Raw genomic sequence first — 12,804 nt, forward strand, 5'->3', positions numbered from 1 at the left:
TATTTTGCCTGAGTCTTTTCATCAAACTGCACCCTATGAAATTCTATATTCCTGACCAGTCTCCTCTGAGTGGTCCTACGCTGATTGGGGGGCAGATCAGCTGTACTTGCTGTGCCCCAGTGTTCCCCTGGTGGGCCTGTCTCCCCCACCACCTGTGCTCCAAACACTTCCCATGGGACGGGCTGTGCTCTGGTCCCTTGTGATGACTAACCAGCCTCTGAATGGCTCCTTTTTTTCAGTTGTTGTGGCTCCTTGGTCCTGTGTGGGTCCACAGGAACCCTTTTAGTGGTATTGCTGGCTTGGGGACCACCAAGGCCCTCTTCTCTTCTGCCACCTCCAAGTAACTTTATCTGAAGGGCACAGCTGCAGCATTTTGCTGGCTCCTGCTCCATGTGCTCAGCAGCTCCAGCCTGGAAATGGCTCTGGGGCTTGAAATGGTTGGAGGGTTTCTTCTTTCTCTCATTGTGGCTTCTGCCACCTTCATACACTCTGTAGGTCTCTCCTCCTCTTCCCCTGAGCTCTAGCAGCCCCCGCTTGGCTGTCGTTGCTTTTTTATAGTTGTAAATTGGTTGATTTGTGATAGAGAGTGATGCTGGGGACCGTCTATTCTGCCATCTTGACTGGAAGTCCTGTAGGATTATATTTATATAAAACTCTAGAAATCAGATCAGTGGTTTCCAGGGGTGGAGGGGAGTGGGTGAGGATTATGGCGTAGGGTCAAGAGAGAAGTTTTAGGGGCAATGGAATTAATTGTTCTATAGCTTGATTGTGGTGGTGGTAACACAACTGCATATGTTCGTCAAAATCCACTGAACTGGGTGAGTTTTCCAGTACACAGAGACATTTGCTCCGGGAAGTTTATACCCCGTGTGTCCTTTTCACTCTGTCTCCTCTTGACGCCTTGTAGGTGGTCATTTTCTGGTTCGTCCTCCCTGCACTTCTCTCTGCAGTGCTGTGTAGGTAGATGTCTGCTTTCTTTTTTTTTTTTTTTTTTTGTCCTTTTTGAGACCGGCCGCACCGCGCTCAACCAGTGAGCACTGTGAGCGCACTGGCCATCCCTATATAGGATCTGAACCCGCGGCGGGAGCGCTGCTTCGCTCCCAGCGCCGCAACCTCCCGAGTGCACCATGGGCTCGGCCCTAGATGTCCGCTTTCTTATTTCACCATCTTCCTTCCACAGAAGACGGACCACTCTTTCGCACTTTGCTTTTTCAGCTCCCCATCGTAGCCTGGGCACCACTCTGCACAGCTTCAGCGAGGTCCCCTGCTCCTCCTGCTCCCCGTGAGGGCGGGTGCAGGACTCCTTTGCATGGATGCACCACGGCTTATCTCGCCCATTCCGGGTAGGTGCACTTAGCTGGTTTCCAATATTTTGCAATTATAAACGGTGCCATATGGAGCAACCTCGCATTTTTGTGTTGCTGGAGATGGACCTTTGGGGCAGTTCCTAGAGGTAAGTTTGCTGAATCAGTGCCTATGTGGTTGTGTGAGGGGTGCCCAAGTCCCCCAGGGGGGTACCAGTGGGCACTCCCCCTGCCACGTCCCACAGCCACTTCCCTGTGGTTTCTCCCTCTTTGCCAGAACACTGCCGTTGTGGGTACACCTCTGGGGATTCTTGGCCCCTATGGTGTAGGGACCATCCCCTTAGAGCAAAGGGGACACAGCCAGAAGGACCCCCTTCTGCTCTCTACCGGCCTGTTCGGGTGTGGCTCTTGCCAACAGCAGGGACAGGAAGGTGTTTTTCCTCCCATCAGAGCTCCTGCCTTTCAGCTCCAGGAGTGAAGCCCTCCGCATGCTGTGGTCACTGGTGCTGGTCCCACTGTCCTACTGCGCCTGACTTTGCTGCATTGACTGATTTTTTTTGTTTGTTTGTTTCTTTTTCTTCTTTTGTTTTTATTTTTTTCTGGGCAGCTGGCCAGTAAGGGAATTGAAACCCTTGATCTTGGTGTTATCAACACCACACTCTAACCAACTGAGCCAGCCGGCCAGCCTTTTCTTTTATCGTGGTAAAATACACCTAACATAAAACTTACCGTGTTAGCCATTTTGGAGTGTACAGTTCAGTGACATTAAGGACATTCACATTGTGGTGCAGCCATCGCCACCATCTGTTTTCAGAACTTTTTTTTAAAGATGACTGGTAAGGGCCGAGCCCGTGGCGCACTCGGGAGAGTGTGGCGCTGGGAGCGCAGCAGCGCTCCCGCCGCGGGTTCGGATCCTATATAGGGATGACTGGTGCACTCACAGCACTCACTGGCTGAGCACGGTGCAGCCGGTCTCAAAAAGGACAAAAAAAAAAGATGACCGGTAAGGGGATCTTAACCCTTGACTTGGTGTTGTCAGCACCACGCTCAGCCAGTGAGCGAACCGGCCATCCCTATATAGGATCCGAACCCGGGGCCTTGGTGTTATCAGTTCCCGAGTGAGCCACGGGCCGGCCCCTTCAGAACTTTATCTTCCCAACTGAAATTCTGTGCCCATGAAACAGTCTTCTCTTGCCCTCTCCTCCGGCCCCTGGCCACCACCATTCTACCCTCTGTCTCTGTGAATGTGACTTCTCCAGGGACCTCGTGTGAATGGAATCGCACAGTGTGTGTCCTGCTGTGACTGGCTTACTTCACTCAGCATGATCCTCGAGGTTCGTCTGTGTTGTCGCGTGTGTGCATTGACTGGCTTTTGTTTTGTTTTGTCTTCTACCCTCCTCTCACTCCACCCTCCCCTCCAGATGTCTCGTCAGCAGAGCGGATGGCAGAGAAGCAGGCTAGTACAGGACCCCCAGGCACCTCTGTGCCTCAATTTCCTCATTTGTAAATGCAGGTGATTTTGAAGGCCAGCTCACAGAGCTCCTGGGGCCTGATGAGGTCTTGCTCCTGGCACACGGGGGCCCCGGGTAAGTGCCAGCTACTAGTATCTTGCCACTGCCCCTCCCGGTAAATTTTTACATTGTGAAGTACACATCAATTATGCAGAAAAGTGTAGAAAATAACATAATGGAAGCCCACGTACCCGTCATCAGTTTGTCAATGCTTTGCCGAGATGGCTTCCAGATACAGTTTGTTTTTATTGTGGTGAAATTCACATAAAATAAAATTAACCATTTAGACGTCTGGCTGGTTGGCTCAGTTGGTTGCAGCAGGTGTTATAGCACCAGGGTCAAAGGGTTTGGATCCCCGTAATGGCCAGCCACCCAAACCAAAACGAAACAAAACAAAACAAACACACAATGAACCCTTCTCAGTGGCATTTAGTGCGTTCACAATGTTGTGTAACCACCGTCTTTATCTAGTTTCAAAACTTCACCCCAAAAGGGAACCCTGTGCCCATCAAACATCACTCCCTCCCCCTCCCCAGCCCCTGGCAACCACTAATCCACTTTCTGCCCCTACGAATTTGCCTGTTCGGGACACTTCATTTAAATTGAGCCATATAGTATGTGGCCTTTTGTGTCTGGCTTCTTTCACTTCACGTTCTTGAGATTTGCTTCTGTCGTAGCCTGTGTCTGTGCTCCATCTCTTTCTATGGCTCTATGGCTGAGGAATATTCCATTGTATGAACACCCCACGCCTTCCTTCCTTATCCATTTGTCAGTCGATGGACACTCGGGTTGTTTCCACCTTTTGGCTACTGCGAATAATGATGCTATGAATATTTGTTTACGAGTTTTTGGGTGGACGCACATTTTCAATTTTCTTTCTTTTTTTTTTTTTCCTTTTTGTCTTTCTCCGTGTCCGGCAACGGATTGCAACCCTCAGTGTCGTGCCCGTACCGGACCAGGACCGGCAACGGGATTGCAACCCTCAGTGTTGCTCCTACACCTCGCTCAGCCAGTGAGCAGGAACCGGTCTGTATGTGGGATCCGAACCCTCGGCGGGAGCGCCACCGCACTCCCAAGCAGCGCACTGTAGCAGTGCGCCACCGGGCTGGCCCACATTTTCAATTTTCTAAGGGAGAAAACTGAGAGTGGAGTTGCTGGCCGTATTGTGTCTCCTTGTTTAACTTTTTGAGAAACTGCCAGACTACCCCACGGTGGCTGCAGCTCTCCCACCAGTAGCGTGCGAGGGCTTCAATCTCTCCACATCCTCACTGATGCTTTTTATTTTCTGTTCTCTCGATGACAGCCATTCTAGTAGGTGAGAAATGGTATTTCATTATGGATTTCATTTGCATTTCCTTGACGACTCATGGTGACATCGCATTTATGTACTGGTTTTCGTCCCGACTTCCTGGCTCATGCTGCTCTCCGACTTTCTCCTGCCCTCCTTTCACCTGATCCTTTTTCTCCCTGAGGCAGGAAATTTCTCTGACCTACCTTGTCTGACTGTAGGTCACAGACCCCCATCCCAGAAGGGGTCCTGCCGCATGCGCAGGTGGAAGGAATGCTGCACACAGAGCCCGAGAAGAACCCGAGCAGACAGGCCTCGCTGGGCTTCCCCACCCAGGCTGCCAGGCTGTTAGGGTTAGGTCAGACCCTTTTTGTCCAAGCACACGTCCACACAGCTGTCCATGCTTGAATCATGCCTACGTCATGAAGCTTCCATAAAAACCCGAGAGCACAGGTTCAGGGAGCTTCTGGATAGCTGCACACATGGGGGTTCCTGGAGGGTGGTGAGCCCTGGGAGGGCCTGGAAGCTCCACACCCCTTCCCTTATACCTCGCCCCGTGCATCTCTTCACCTGTATCCTTTGTAATAAACTGGGAGATGTAGGTATGTGTTTCCCTGAGTTCTGTGAGCCCCTCAAGCAGACCAATCGAACCCAAGGAGGGGTCATGGGAACCCTGATTTAGAGCCAGTCGGTCAGAAGCACAGATAGAACAACCTGGGGCTTGTGAGCATCGGAAGTGAGGGCAGTCTTGGGGACTGAGCCCCACCCTGCAGGACCTGACTCTACCTCCAGGGGGATAGTGTTGGAGTTAAATTGAATTAGAAGCCGTGCAGCTGGAGTCTGCTGGAGAACTGCTTGCTTGCTGGGGGGGAGGAACCCCCGCACATTTGGTCACAGAAGTCAGAAGTCGGTCTTCCGTACTGGTTGTTGCTGAGTGAGAGTACAGGAAAACACACACTTTGTGTTTTTTCTATATATTCAAAATACTCATGATATTGAGCATCTGTTTATATGTTTATGGCCATTTGTGTCCTTCTTTAGAAAAATGTCTATTCAGATCTTTTGCCCATTTAAAAAAATTGAGATAAAATGGACATTAAAAATCCATGATTTTAGCCATTTTAGAGCATACAATTTGGTGGCACTTAGTGCATTCGTAGTTTGTGCATCCGTCACCACTCTAATTCCGGAACGTTTACATCACCCCTGCAGGAAACCCTGTGCTCCTTAGCAGCCACTCCCCACACACCCCCTTCCTCTCAGCCTTGCTAACCTTGACTCTACTTTCCGTATCTATGAATTTGCCTAAATTTGCCTATTCTAGACTTTTGTTGGTGGATGGCTGGTACAGGGATCCGAACCCTTAACCTTGGTGTTACAACACCATGTTCTAACCAACTGAGCTAACCAGCCAGCCCCCTATATTAGGTATTTTATATAAGTGGAATTATATAATGTTTGTCATTTTGTGACTGTCCTCTTTCCCTTAGCATAATGTTTTTGAAGTCCATCCACATTATAACATGTTCTGAATTTCCTTCCTTTTTAAGTCTGAATATTCCAGTGTATGGATATACCACATTTTGCTTATCTATTCATCTGTTTATGGACATTTAGGTTGTTTCCATGTTTTAGCTATTATGAATAATGCTGCTATGAATACTCCTGTACAAATTCTTGTTTTCAATTCTTTTGGGTATACGCTGAGGAGTGAAATTGCTGGGTGATATGGTAATTCCATGTTTAGCTTTTGGAGGAAACACTACACTGTGTCCCCCTTTCTCAAAAATAAGATTTAAAAGTCATTTTAATGGGTTTAAAAGGCTGGGCCCCTCCGTGTCCTACTGGCATCCGCTGCACATGGCACCCACTTTCTCCCATGCCCGGGACGCGCCCACAAGCATGTATGCAGTGCTGCTTTGCCCGTTTCATAACTGTAAAGCCTGTTCCTTCCCAGCAGTGCTGTCTTCCCCAGCACCTTTGTGAGGTGCCCTCTCCCTGGCCCATCCCTCGTAACCTGCCCCAGTATGAATGCCCATCTGTTCTCCATCCTCCCCAGCAGGGATTCTTGACTTGGGGGCTGGCTGCCATTCCTGTGACATGTGGGGTCATAGAGAATATTCTCAGCCCTGCACCTACATTTCCACAAGCCGAGTTTTTGCAGGAAATTAATCAGGAGCCAGGTTGTTGGGCTGTGAGGTATGGACACACCTTTGCTAGTCAGTGCCAAGGGGCGGCTCCCACAGAGAGGGACACCCTACATTGCCTCCTGAGGGTCTCCACCCCGTCCCCGTTGTGTTTGGCTCTCCCACTTGCCAGCATGGCTGAGCCTCCTTCTCAATGTGCACCCTCAGTTGCAAGCCTTTGCTCACTCAGGCCCCTGGCCCAGGTCCAGCGGATTGTAGCCTCTCCCTGGACCAGTGGCCATTGTTGATATACATCACAAGCATTTTCTCCTGGTCCTTACGATGTCTTTCATTATATGGAAGTATTGGTTTTTCTCATTAAAATTGCTTTTATTACAAATAGGCAAAAGAAGGAAAAAATTCTAATAACCTATATCCTCCTATCCGATGCTGAAGATAATATATATGAACCTCTTGTCATATCTCTCCAGACATTTTCTTAGCAAACACACACACACACACACACACACACACACACGATGGGAATGTAGACTGTCGTGTGCCTGATGTGTTCCTGATAATCCACCCTCTTTCACAGATTCTGAGAGGTGCCTTTTCCCTCATTTGATGTCCATGAAATCAGGATGTGCCGGCAGTTGCTGTCTGCCAGGGACACAGTGCCCCAGTCATGCAGATCAAGGAAGCCCTGCATCAGAGCTCTCGTCCTCACCAAACACCTGTCACATTGCCTCCAGGGTTTGTCTAGTGTCAGAAGCACTTAGATTTAATTCAGTCAAATGTAGCAACCTTTCCCTTTATGATTTGCACTTCTTTGTGTCTTATTTAAAAATTCCTTCGTGCTCCCAATGAGATAAAGATAATATCCTATATATTTTCCTAAAGTTTTCCTTTGTTTTATTTGGAATTTACTTCTGCATATGGTGTGAGGTGGGGATTTGATTTTATGTCTTTCTTTGTGGAAACTCAGTGGTACTATCTATTGACCAGGCCCTTCTCCCCCAGGGCCAGCAAGACCCTCTCTGTGTGTCAAGTGGCCACAAATAAACAACTTGTTTCTGGACTCTCCCAGCATCAAGACCACATAGACATCTTTTTTTTTTTTTGTCCTTTTTGAGACTGGCCGCACCGCGCTCAGCCAGTGAGCGCTGTGAGCACACCGGTCATCCCTATATAGGATCCGAACCTGCAGCGGGAGCGCTGCTGCGTTCCCAGCGCCGCACTCTCCTGAGTGCACCACGGGCTCGGCCCCAGACTTCTTTTTTTTTCCTTTCTGTCTTTTTTCGTGACTGGTAATGGGATCGCAACCCTCGGTGTCGCGCCCGCACCGCGCTCAACCAGTGAGCGGCCCGGTCTCTATATGGGATCCGAACCCTCAGTGGGAGCGCCGCCACGCTCCCAAGCACCGCACTCTACTGAGTGCGCCACCGGGCCAGCCCTACCCCAGACTTCTTTACTGTAGCTTTTGATATCTTGTAGGTGAGCACCCTCTTTGTTATTTTTCAGGACTGAATTATGTTTGGCCCTTTGTTCTTCCTAATGAATGCTGGCATCAGCTTGGCAAGTTTCACCAAAAAAATTGCATTTATAGGTTATTTGGGGGAGAACTGCCATCTCTGTGGCATTGAGTATTCCTATCCATGAACATGGTATATCTCACCATTTTACTCAGGTGTTCTTTAACAGCCTTCAGTAATGTTTTGTAACTTTCCCCTTATAGGTCTTATACAACCTTATTATTTTTACTCATAGGGATTTGATGATTGAAAACAGCACTTTCTAAAAAATTCAATTTTCTGTTTGTCTGTGTATTGAATCATGATTGATTGTTGTATATTGACATTGTCTCCTGCACCCTTGCTGCACATTATAACCTATTCATTATAATACATTGATTGTACATTCTTTTGGTATTTCTATGTGGGAAATCATATTTACTATAAATAATGGTAGTTTTAGTTCTTCCTTTCCAGTCCTTATAACATGTATTTCTTTCTTTCTTGTCTTATTGTGTTGGCGATGACTTACAGCACACCCTTACTTTTTTTTTTTTTTTTTGGCAGCTGGCTGGAATGGGGATCCAAACCCTTGACTTTGGTGTTGTCAGCACCATGCTCTCCCAAGTAAGCTAACCAGCCAGCCCTACTCTTAACTTTTTAAAAATCATGCTTAAACTTGTACCTGTCTCTGGGCCAGCCTGTGGCTCACTCGGGAGAGTGCGGTGATGATAACGCCAAGGCCCCGGGTTCGGATCCCATATAGGGATGGCTGGTTCGCTCACTGGCTGAGCGTGGTGCTGACAACACCAAGTCAAGGGATAAGATCCCCTTACCGGTCATCTTTAAAAAAAAAAAAAAAAACAAAAAAAAAACTTGTACCTCTCTCTCAACAGTGGGAATTAGTCCACATCTACAATGTGCTAGGTGGTTGTCTTTCATTTACTCCTCTGGGTCTGTTCTCCACTCTTCTCATCCTGCACTAACCCATAGGGACTACATCAATGGACTTTTTTATCCTGACATGAGCCCAGAGGAGATCAGAGGAGGAAGGGGACCCTGGCTCCCTCCTCCCACCAAGAGCCATAGCTCCTTGGGGAGCAGGCATCACGTCTCCAGGGCTCTGGTCCTGGTGGTGGTGATGGTGCCCAGGCACAGCACTCCCTGTGGTTTCTCTTCATCTGCCTATATTTGTAAATTGTCTGTGAATTGCCCTGATTTGAGTGTGCTGTGTGTTTCCCAGTCCTATTTTTATAACCTTTCTCATTTCCTGGGTTTTGTTGAAAATATCCAGAATTTTAGTTACATGTTATAGGAGGCCAAAAGATATTCCCATCAAATCCCTGGGACCTGTGAATGTGACCTTATTTGGAAAAAGGGTCTTTGCAGATGTAATTAAGGTAAGTATCTAGAGATGAGATCATCCTGGATTAACCAGGTGGGCCTTAAATCCAGAGACTGGTGTCCGTACAGGAAAAGGACACACAGACACACAGGGAAGAAAGCCAAGTGAAGACAGAGGCAGAGACTGGAGCGATGTGGCCACAAGCCAAGGAATACCAGGAGCTGGAAGAGGCAGGAAGGGTCCTCCCCCAGAGCCTCAGAGGGAGCTGGGGCCCCACCCACATTGATCTCAGGCTTTAAGAGTATAAATTTCTGTTGTTTTAAGTTGTTCAGTTCATGGCAATTTGTTATGACAGCCAAAGGAAACTCACGGACAAGTTATAAACGCTTTCTTTGCCCAGAGTTTTAGAAATCCTTCCTACTCCTGCTGCCAACCACTAAGAATCTTCTGAGAAGTATCAAAGAGCAAGCAAGAAGGGGCAGTGTCCAGGGCAAGTGCTCTTGCCCTGATGCTCACAGTTCCAGAAGAGGAGGTGAGAGGCTCAGCTGCCCCCTGGCAGTGAAGAGACCCTAGTAAATCATGCCCCACTTGGGCTGGGGCCCCAAAGGAAGCCCTGGGAGCAAGGGTAACCTCAAAGTGAACCAGCCCTCACAAGCACTGCAGCCTCCAGGTGTCCTCAAAACCTGGTGATTCTGGGAAATGCAACAGAGAAATCCTTCCAGAAAGATGAGACAGCCCTTGGCCTCCCCTTATTTCTGTTTGTTTTTCCAGAAACAAGGTTCAGCCCCAAACACAACCGGGCTCAGAGCGAAGGACTCAGTGGTGTGCTTGACAGAGGACTAGACATGGCTAAGGAAAGAGTTGATGACCCAGAAAATGGGCCTGCAGTGGGTCTGAGCTGCCCTCAAGTCAATCTGAATGGCCATGAAAAGCAGTCCCTTTGGATGGAAGCCCTGCACAGGGTCTCCTTGGTCCCTGAGACCCAGCGCCCTGGCCTGGACATAGGGCCATGTGACTTGGACAGGGCTGACAGTGGTGTGCGGAGAGCGGCTGCTGGCCAGCTGGCTTGGCCCAGTGATGTTGTGTGTCTGGGCAGGTGCTGGGCAGGGCAGAGCCGAGATGCAAGCCCTGCCATCTGCCTGGGGAGCTCTGCAATTTACATTTACTGCCTGCCCTCCTAGGGACAGAGCTGCAAGGCCAGGCTTACCCTGCTTCACAGAAGATGCTGGCTGGCCCTGGGACAAGGCTAGATATATGTCCCACCTGGTGGGCTTGTGGAGGCCCCTTCAGTCTGACCAGCTCACTCCAGGGTGGGCATCATGGTGGGCATGGCCTGGCAGCCTACGGCCTTCTCTCACACCACCCTCCCCCATCCTAAGCACTGGGGAACAAGGCACTGCAGTGGTCTGGAGTATGTTGGGGTGTGCCAGGGTGGGCTGGCAGACCTGGCAATCCACTCCTCTGGCCCCACTGCTTCCTCGAAGCTGCATCAGTTCACCTCTGTCCTGGAGTGGGCAAGGCAGAGTTTGTTAGTTCTGTCCTGGGGTTCCTGCCACTGAAGCCACTCACATGTCAGCAGGTCGGGGGACCTGCCCAAAACAACCACCTGGTATTAGGTGTGCAGGTGCCTGGCCATTGCTGCTCTCCCCGCTCAGGAGGGCCTTATCAGCACCAGGCCTCCCCTGGGTGGGAGCAGGTGCCATTCTCAGAGGGAGCCAGAGGCAGGCAGGAAGGGGAGAGGGAGGTGGCCATGCCACAACCACTGTGTCACTTGTGGGACCAGCACCTTTGCTGTGAGACTCAGCTTCCTGTAAAATGGGTCAATTCTAATACCATCCCGAGGGTTAATCCACAGCAAGGTTTTGATAAACGGCACTATGATGACTGGCACTCAGGCCCAGGCCAGGCAGGCTGGCTGCCCCCCAGTGGCCCAAAACACATGTTCCAGCATGTTCAACATAAAACGTGGTCCTGATCTGACCCCTCCCATGTGTGAACTCTGAGACCCAAAGACCACCTCTGGTCTGCAAGTCCCTCCCTATAGTCTGAAAGGAGGGTTTTGAAATGCTTTGGGGTTTTAAGTGAGATCATCAAACCAAATGAGAGGCATTACTTTAAAGGGCACAGACTCTATTTCTTGAACCACTGAAAGCCTTTAATAGTTTTCCAAATAAGGGGTGAGAGGGGCAGGTGGATACAACTTAATCAGCCACATGGCTTTGACAAACAAACAGGTGACCTTGGTGAGTTGAGGTGGTTGTCATAGGTCCACAGAAAACCCAGCTCAGGAGGGGCTGCCATGGGCAGAGCCCTGTCCCTGGCACAGATGCCCACCAACTTTCCAAGTGCTGGTCTGGCCCCTGCCTGTTCTGGCCCAGGTCACAAAGTCACTTGTCCTTGGAGAACCTGGTCAGCACAGCCTGACTCTTGGAGGAGGGGATTAAGGGACTGAGACCCAGGTCTTTTGTGGCTTCACAGGCCTGGCTGAGGGACTGGCCTGGACACTTGCCCCCAGCCCCCATCTGTGGCTGGCCCTGCTGGGCCTCCTGCTCTTCCAGACAGTTGAGGGCCACTCTTTCCAACCAGTCCTGGTGTCAACTGGCTTGGCTTCCCAGCCCTTGCAGGACTGGCCTTACTGGGTCCAGAACCCCCTAAGCCCCACCCGCCCACCGACAGCTGAGAGCCCCGACGCCTCCCCCAACATCCAGGCCCAGGGATGCCTGGGTGGCTCATGTCCTCATCCCCTTTGGGCCTCTTCCCAAACTCCATTCGGAGTGACTCCGTTTTCTGTGTGATGTAGCCCCACCCCACCCCTCCCCTCCCCGCACGCTGTGTTTTCTTCCCAGCACCACTGACCATCATGGCCGCCCACGCAGCCACTAGTAGGTGAACAGCACGCAGGGGGCTCTTTCCTTCCTGCCTGACCCCTCCTCACCACCCCCACCAAAGCTCAGGGCTTGGGGCTCAGATGGGGGAGCTCTGGACTACATGGCCCCCAAGGCCCCTCCGACCCCTAGTGACCCGTCTCAGGGTGGGATGCATTTTCCTGCCTGCACCCTTTGGATAAACCACCCAGTCTGAAAAGAATCTCACCCTACCTGAATCCCCACTGAGTCGCTTGATGCGCACACTTGGCCGAGGCGGGGACAGTAGCCTGTGGTCTGCTGTGGGGGTCGGGAACGGGACTGGGGGCAGCCTGCCACCCCTCAGAGGCCAGTGTCTGGATCAGGCGGCTCATCTCCATCAAGGGACAAAGCCCGCCCCCAGGACGTGAGGCTGGAGCGCGAGGCAGGGATTCCCCTCCTGGGAGTCTATCGGAGCTCTGGAGGGGGTGACTTTGCCCGAGTGTGGCACGGCCTCCTTACGCTGCCCGCCAACCTCACCTCTCTGCAGGAGCCCCGGTCACTCTGGGTCAATCAACTGCGCTCAGATGCAATGACAAAAGGAACACGGCCCGCCCTGGACACCCGCGCGCGTGCGTCTAATTCACACCGCCCTCGCGTCGCACCGTTCGGATCCAGGCGACAAGAGGGCAAGCGACGCGCCAAGGCCACACAGCGGGTCAAAGGCAGGGCGGGAAAGGTGGCGACGGTAAGCCCCGGGCTCAGGGACGGCACGCCCAGGGCTGGGCACCAAGCTCAGGCAACGGCCGCGCGCGGGCGGACGCCACCAGCTCTCCTCGCGGAGCGCGACAGCCCCGCCGCCTCTGGTCGCCG

The 12,804-nt window shown here is 51.1% G+C and overlaps 1 non-coding gene across 1 annotated transcript; it reads right to left on the minus strand.

Moving 5' to 3' along the window:
• Positions 1–1,912: 1,912 nt before the first annotated feature.
• TRNAI-GAU lies at positions 1,913–1,987 on the minus strand. Its single transcript has one exon. It is a non-coding gene; the product is annotated as a tRNA-Ile (tRNA).
• Between the last annotated feature and the right edge of the window lie 10,817 nt (positions 1,988–12,804).

Source organism: Galeopterus variegatus, unplaced genomic scaffold (assembly GCF_000696425.1).
Source record: "Galeopterus variegatus unplaced genomic scaffold, G_variegatus-3.0.2 Scaffold26, whole genome shotgun sequence".
Lineage (NCBI taxonomy): Eukaryota > Metazoa > Chordata > Mammalia > Dermoptera > Cynocephalidae > Galeopterus > Galeopterus variegatus.